General features: G+C 46.2%; 1 protein-coding gene across 2 annotated transcripts in view; it reads left to right on the top strand.

Annotated features, from left to right (window-relative positions):
- MYH11 (myosin, heavy chain 11, smooth muscle) overlaps positions 1-6,331 on the top strand; it is a 130,093-nt gene that overhangs the window by 829 nt on the left and 122,933 nt on the right. The gene's annotated exons all lie outside the window — the stretch shown is intronic.

Raw genomic sequence — 6,331 nt, 5'->3', positions numbered from 1 at the left:
GCTCTTTATTTCTATTATAATTACACCAGCTCCACCTCAGATCATCAGGCATTAGATGCTGGAGGTTGGGGGACCCCTGCTCTAGAGGGTGCGCTGCTGATAAGCCTTGAGTGATACTCTGATCATGATCCATTTATTATAGCTTGGTATTCTTCCAGACACACACACCGCCCCCTCACTCCAAATTTTTAAAAATCTCATCCAGGTTGACCCCAGGGGGCTCAAATACTGAGATGCCAAAGCCCGCACTTGCTTACAGAGGCTGCAAGTGCGTTAGGTAAGATGGGGCTGGGCTTTCCTGCAGAACACCCATGTTGCTCTCATGTCCCTCCAAGTGGGCAAAGTGAGAGAAAGTGGCTGCCACCTGTTGTCTGTTCTCTGTCTGCACTGAGAGCTGATGGGGATTTGGCTGCCTGAGGAAAGGCACCATTCAAAACCGCACTCATCAAGAAGTAAAAGCAATTATTGAGAAACCCCGAGAAAGGGAGCATTTAGTACAGTATTAAGAACGAATAGATTAAATTGCAAACTGACCATTATATACAGAGAAGGAGCTTGCAGAAGCTGAGCTGAAAGTCATTAGATAGCAGTGGGTGAAACTGGACATTGAAGACCCATGGAAGTGCAGTTTCCTTGGTGCTTTCCCATTGAGATAAACTACCATTGACGGAGTGCTTATGTGCCAGGCACTATAGCAGTGTTTGACTTCATTGACCTCATTTAATCATTGCAACATTTTAAGGGAGGCATTGTGATGCCTGTTTAGTATACAAGATAACTGACGCTCAGAGAGTTTAAGTAATTTGCCCAATGTCACACAGCTTACAAGTGGTGGATCTCATTCCTGCCAATTCTATACCCCTGACCCCACCAACATTTTCCTTTACCATGAACAAAAACTTTGTTGGAATCAGGTTTCTGATGGGACCAGATGGGACCCGTAGGGCAAGTGTTTATCATCTCTTTGAAGAAAATATAAACTGACCTTTTGCAAATTTAAAATAAAATGCACTGTTTGTCCCCTGGCGGTGTGGTCGTCTAGTTGACTAGATTAGATGGGCTGCCATCCCCAGAGTCTAAAAGGTGAACTAGCTGGGCCTTCCTCGAGAAGCTTCTAGGGCTGGTAAACACCGTGTATTTTATTATCATGTCTGAAATAGACATGTTATTCCGTACAAGGTATTTGTTATGGATTTGTTATCGTTACTTTTCTGTGTGAGGGCTGAGATTGAGGCAAACATGCCCATTTATGGTAGCGTTTTCCATGAGGCCGTCCCCAGCCCCCTCGCAAATTAGCCCTGTATTGCGGCTTTATTGGCCCTGCCTCTGGGGATTTCTCTGCCCTTGTCCTTTCCGTTTGGGAACAAGCTGGGGAGTCCGGAGAGGAAGACATTTGGGAGAAGAGGGGGATTACCTTCTCCTGCTCTCTTTTGTTTTGAAATTTTATTTTGGGGGTGGGAAAGTGGTCTTCTCCTTTCCTCAGCATATTGAATCCAAACAGGTGAATTTTATGCTGTAGGCACAACCATGTAACTCTAAACTCAGATACACATTAGATTTTTCTGGCAAACCACATCCAATTTTAAATTCACCAGAATCCAAGAATGTCACAAGCAAATGTAGAAATCATCCATGTTGTCCTTCCCAAACCTCAGTTTTTCCATCTGTAAAATGGGGCTAATAAGACTGGCTAACATCTGGTGAGTGCTTTTGCTGGGACACCGTGCTGAATCTGTTATAGGCATCTTGTACTAAGTCTTCACAACAGCTCTTTGGAGCGGATGCTATTATTATTGGTCCTGTTTCACAAATGTGGAGACGGAATAACTTGCTCAAGATAGCTTGACTAGCCAATGAGGAAGACAAGATTTTACAAAACAAGCTCTTTCAAGACTTCAGTGCCTATGGAATTGCCCTACTGGGAGGATTCAAAGGGATCATGCATACGAAAGATTTAGCATAGTGCTTGGCCCCGTGAACTTCCGTGGATGGTTGTTTATATATGGCCAGAGACCTCAAGGATTTTGCTCAGTGTTGCCCAGCAGGTACTTGGCAGAACCAGGAAACCCATGGTGTAGTCTTTCCATAAAAGAGAAACTTGCCCTTAAATTTCTTTTCTTGCCATCTCTTTTCATAAACTCAGTTCCTATTTGGGTAAAGGTGGTGATTAGAATCTTCTGCACTAATATAGATACATTTCCTTGCCTGTGTCAGGAACATGACCAGGTATATTGGCCCAGGTATTTTGCGATTTGTGTAGGATCTCTATGGTGTCCTTGAAGAGCTCAGCTGTGAGTGGGAGGAGCCTGTCTGTGAGTGGGAGTCACCTTCCAAGGTGACTCCTTTGATCCCTGGGGTCTCTTCCTTTCACTCTGACCATTGAATGTATTTAACCATGGCCACACTGTGGGAGAAAGGCTAAGTCTGCAAAAGGCTACGTAGGAATTTGAAGGAACTTTTTGTTTTGCTTTGTTGGAGAATAGTTGACTTTGAAGGAAATTTTTTAAGGGGTCAGATGATAAAGAAGCTAGCGTTGCCTCCTGTCCTGCAGAGGAAGTCAGGTGTCTCTGAACCACATCGGTGATTCAGAGGTTAAAGAGGAGTGGTCCTCACCAAAGTCCCTAAGAAAGGGCCATGGGCTTTCCTCTTGTTCACCCGTACAGGCTTGAACTTCCCCTCTGCTGGTGAGGCAGGCAGCAAATGATACAGAATCTCGTAAGAGTTCTGTATCCCTCAGAGTCTGAGACCACTGGGGGTGGTTATAACCCTTCCCTGGTCTCCAGGTAGAATGCCTGTCCAGGTAGAATTCCTGACCTTCTTAGTCCTTCCCTGCTTCCCCATCTTTAGATAAAACCGTTGTTAATGTATTCTTGAGCATCTTTTCAAAACTTTTCTATGTCAAATCTTCCTTTTTTACACAAATATTGTTGGCTTTGTAAATTAGCTGTTTTTTCACTTAATTGCATATTTTTAACTTTCTATATCAGCATATTGTGGTGTTTTAAAATCACCTGCATAATATTCTATTACATGGAAGTATAGCATCTAATCAAGGAGTCAGGGAAAGACTCTGATGCGGGGAAAGATTGAAGGTAAAAGGAGAAGGGGGCGAAAGAGAATGAGATGGTTAGATAGCATCACTGACTCAAAGGACATAAATTTGAGCAAACTCCAGGAGATAGTGAAGGACAGGGAAGCCTGGCATGCTGCAGTCTATGGGGTTGGAAAAAGTTGGACATGACTTAGTGACTGAATAACAAAATAGCATCTTACTACAACAACCTCTTATTGAAATTTACCAGCTTCACTCCACATATAAACAGGGCTTCAGGGACCATCTTTGTGTATCTATTTATATCTAATTATATGAGTTTATCTGCAGGATAAATTCCCAGCAATGCAATTTGCTAAGTTAGAGAGCATGCACATTTTAAATGGATAGATATTGCTAAACAGCCCTCTAAAGACATTGTCGATTTAAATTTCTAATAGACACATAGGAGACTACATGTATTTTAAGCTATGCTAAGCCAGAGTTGCAAGAAACAAGACACAGTGGGGCTTTTAGGACTGGAAATGGCCAGTTCTCTCTATCCTCAAAGCATCCTCCGTGGGATTCACCAGACCTCTTGCTGACCAAGTTCTCTTGGTAGGGAGGAAAAATTAATTTAGCTTTGATAATTGTAAGAACTTCCTTCTGGAGGTACTTTTAAAACAGTATACAGATGGGTTAGGCAGATGTCATAAAGGCATGCAGCTATGGCAAAGCCTCACAAGGGCAAGTCCGTGCAAGGAAGCCAAGCAAGGAGGAGACTTCCTGCTTGGATCAGGTGTCAGATCTGGGTTCTAATCTTGGCTCCAACTTTTACAAGCAAAAGCCTTTACTTTCTGGGACCTCCATAGCCTTATAGGAATAATCAATAATGCCTACCTCATGTATTAGAAAACATAGCAAGATGGTATATATAATAAATAGCCTAACTTGATGTCCCACAAATAGAAAGGGGAATAAAGGCTTCCCAGGTGGCGCTAGTGGTAAAGAACCCACCTGCCAATGCAGGAGATATAAGAGACGCCAGTTTGATCCTTGGGTCGGGAAGATCCCCTGGAAGGGGGCATGGCAACCCACTCCGGTATTCTTGCCTGGAGAATCCCATGGACAGGGGAGCCTGGTGGCTACAGTCCATAGGTCTGCAGAGTCGGACACAGCTGAGCAACTTAGCACATGTAGCACGATGGTAATTGTAGCCTGTTATTAATGACAGATTAAGAGTCCCGGTTGCTCATGGTGACAGTTTGGGGCCTGGAGATCTGGTGCGTCTGGGGGCCAGCCCCTCCCCCGGCTTCCCTCTCCACACTGACTCCTCCCTCACCTGGACCAGGTCTTAACCCAGTTTCTTCTCTGCAGAGCTCCTGTCAGCTGGTGTGTGTTCTAGATCAGGCCCCAGAGGTTTTCATTTTGCCTGCATGGCATTTGAAACATGCACTGATTTCCTTTAGGGATGGATATGATGGCTCAGGCAGTAAAACATCCACCTGCAATGCAGGAGACCTGGGTTTGATGCCTGAGTCGGCAAGATCCCCTAGAGAAGGGAATGGCTACCTTCTCCAGGATTCTTGCCTGGAGAATCCCATGGACAGAGGAACCTGAAGGGCTAACAGTCCATGGGATTGCAAAAGTCAGACCCGACTGAACGACTTCACTTTCACTTTCATTTCATACCTAAATGCAGACTTCCAAGTCTGTTGGATATCTGGTAGTGCCCGGCCCACATCCTTACTCAGACACCCCAGCAGGAGCTAGGAACCTGCCCTGTCTCCTCTGGACAGACCAGAGGGCTCTGTCCAGCCACTTCCAGCCTGGGTCACTCTGCATTGCTTACCTGACCCTGGCGACATTTGAGTTGGTGTCTCTGGTCCAAAATCTTGGCAGTAAAATACTGAGCGTAGCTGTTAACTAGGGTTGATGACGTGCAAATCCTGTTACTGTTTACTCTGGGGAATTTTATTCATTTTTCAATAATACAGAAGCAGAAGGGGCAAGATCTTTTACCCCTGAGTTCCTCTGGGAAAGATAAAACCGATGCTAAAACAAGCTGAAATAGCTAAACATTCTCAGTTGGTCCAACTCCAGCCTTTTTGATCTGGAATTACAGATACCCCAAGATGTTAGAGCCCTTTCTATTTCTTTCCCCAAGTGAAAAACGCAAGGCCCAGAGAGAGTGACTTGCCCAGAGCGACCCAGTGAGTTCAGCACAGAACTGGGATGTGTAAACCTGTGGTCTTACAGAGGCTAATGAAGAGCTTAAAGAAGGGAGCTGGGTGTTGTTGAGGAAGCCAGGATGTGCCCAGAGCTGGCACACTTGGCTGTGTCGGACGCTGCTGACGCCAACAGTGAAGAGTCCTTTGCTTTCATCAAAAGGCTGGATAGCAGCCTTTGATCATGCACTGGACGTAGTATCCATCAATCCTGGGTAATGAGCCTGAAGGTGTCCTTTCAGCTCTTAGAGCTGATGCAGGACACTGGATGGTACAGGGTGGGAGTGAAGCGGGTGGGGATGGCTGGGGAGGAGAGCTTGAAAGGAAGAAACCAGGAGGGTGGGAGTCTCCTTGAGGTTTGGCTGTCTGGGCTCCTCTTGTGTGCCCTCATCCACATGTGTGGCCTTCCATAGCTGGCATTCCAGGTTGGCTGGGACAGTCCTCCCCCTAAGGGACATCTAGCGATACCTGCAGACATTTTCGGTTGTCGCGTCAAGACCGGAGAGGCTGCTAACGGCCTTACAAGGCAAGGGGCAGGCCCTCTCCCTGCACGTTCCACCTGCCCCCCTCCCCCACACTTCCGCCATCCATCCCACCGGCAAAGAATTATCCATCCTCAAATGTCAGTAGTGCCGCCGTTTTGAGAGATCCTGCTCTAAATTAAGGACCTCGGCAGGGAGTTGCAGACGGCAGTTTCCCTGCATTTAGAGCATGGCGAATCCTATCACTGCGGCATGCTCTCTGGCCACTGCTGCAGTCTGGCAAGCTGCTTTTCATTTCCCCCTGTACCTCACCTAATGCCTGACCTGACACTTTCTGCCTGATTGCCCACTACCTCAAGTTTTGAAGGCTCAAGGCTCTGGCTGCACCCTGAGGCAAGTCCTTATAGCAATAAAACCAAGTTACCCACAGCCTTCAAGTAGCCAAAGACTGATCCAGGGTGTGTCCCGTGTGTGCCTGTGTTTCTTTCAGTCCTCAAGTTCTTTCCCTATTTCACAGAAGGTAGGAGAAGGTGATGGCACCCCACTCCAGTACTCTTGCCTGGAAAATCCCATGGACAGAGGAGCCTGGT

This window comes from Bison bison, unplaced genomic scaffold (assembly GCF_000754665.1).
Source record: "Bison bison bison isolate TAMUID 2011002044 unplaced genomic scaffold, Bison_UMD1.0 scf7180017864135, whole genome shotgun sequence".
Lineage (NCBI taxonomy): Eukaryota > Metazoa > Chordata > Mammalia > Artiodactyla > Bovidae > Bison > Bison bison.
This window is presented reverse-complemented; position numbering and strand designations above follow the sequence as displayed.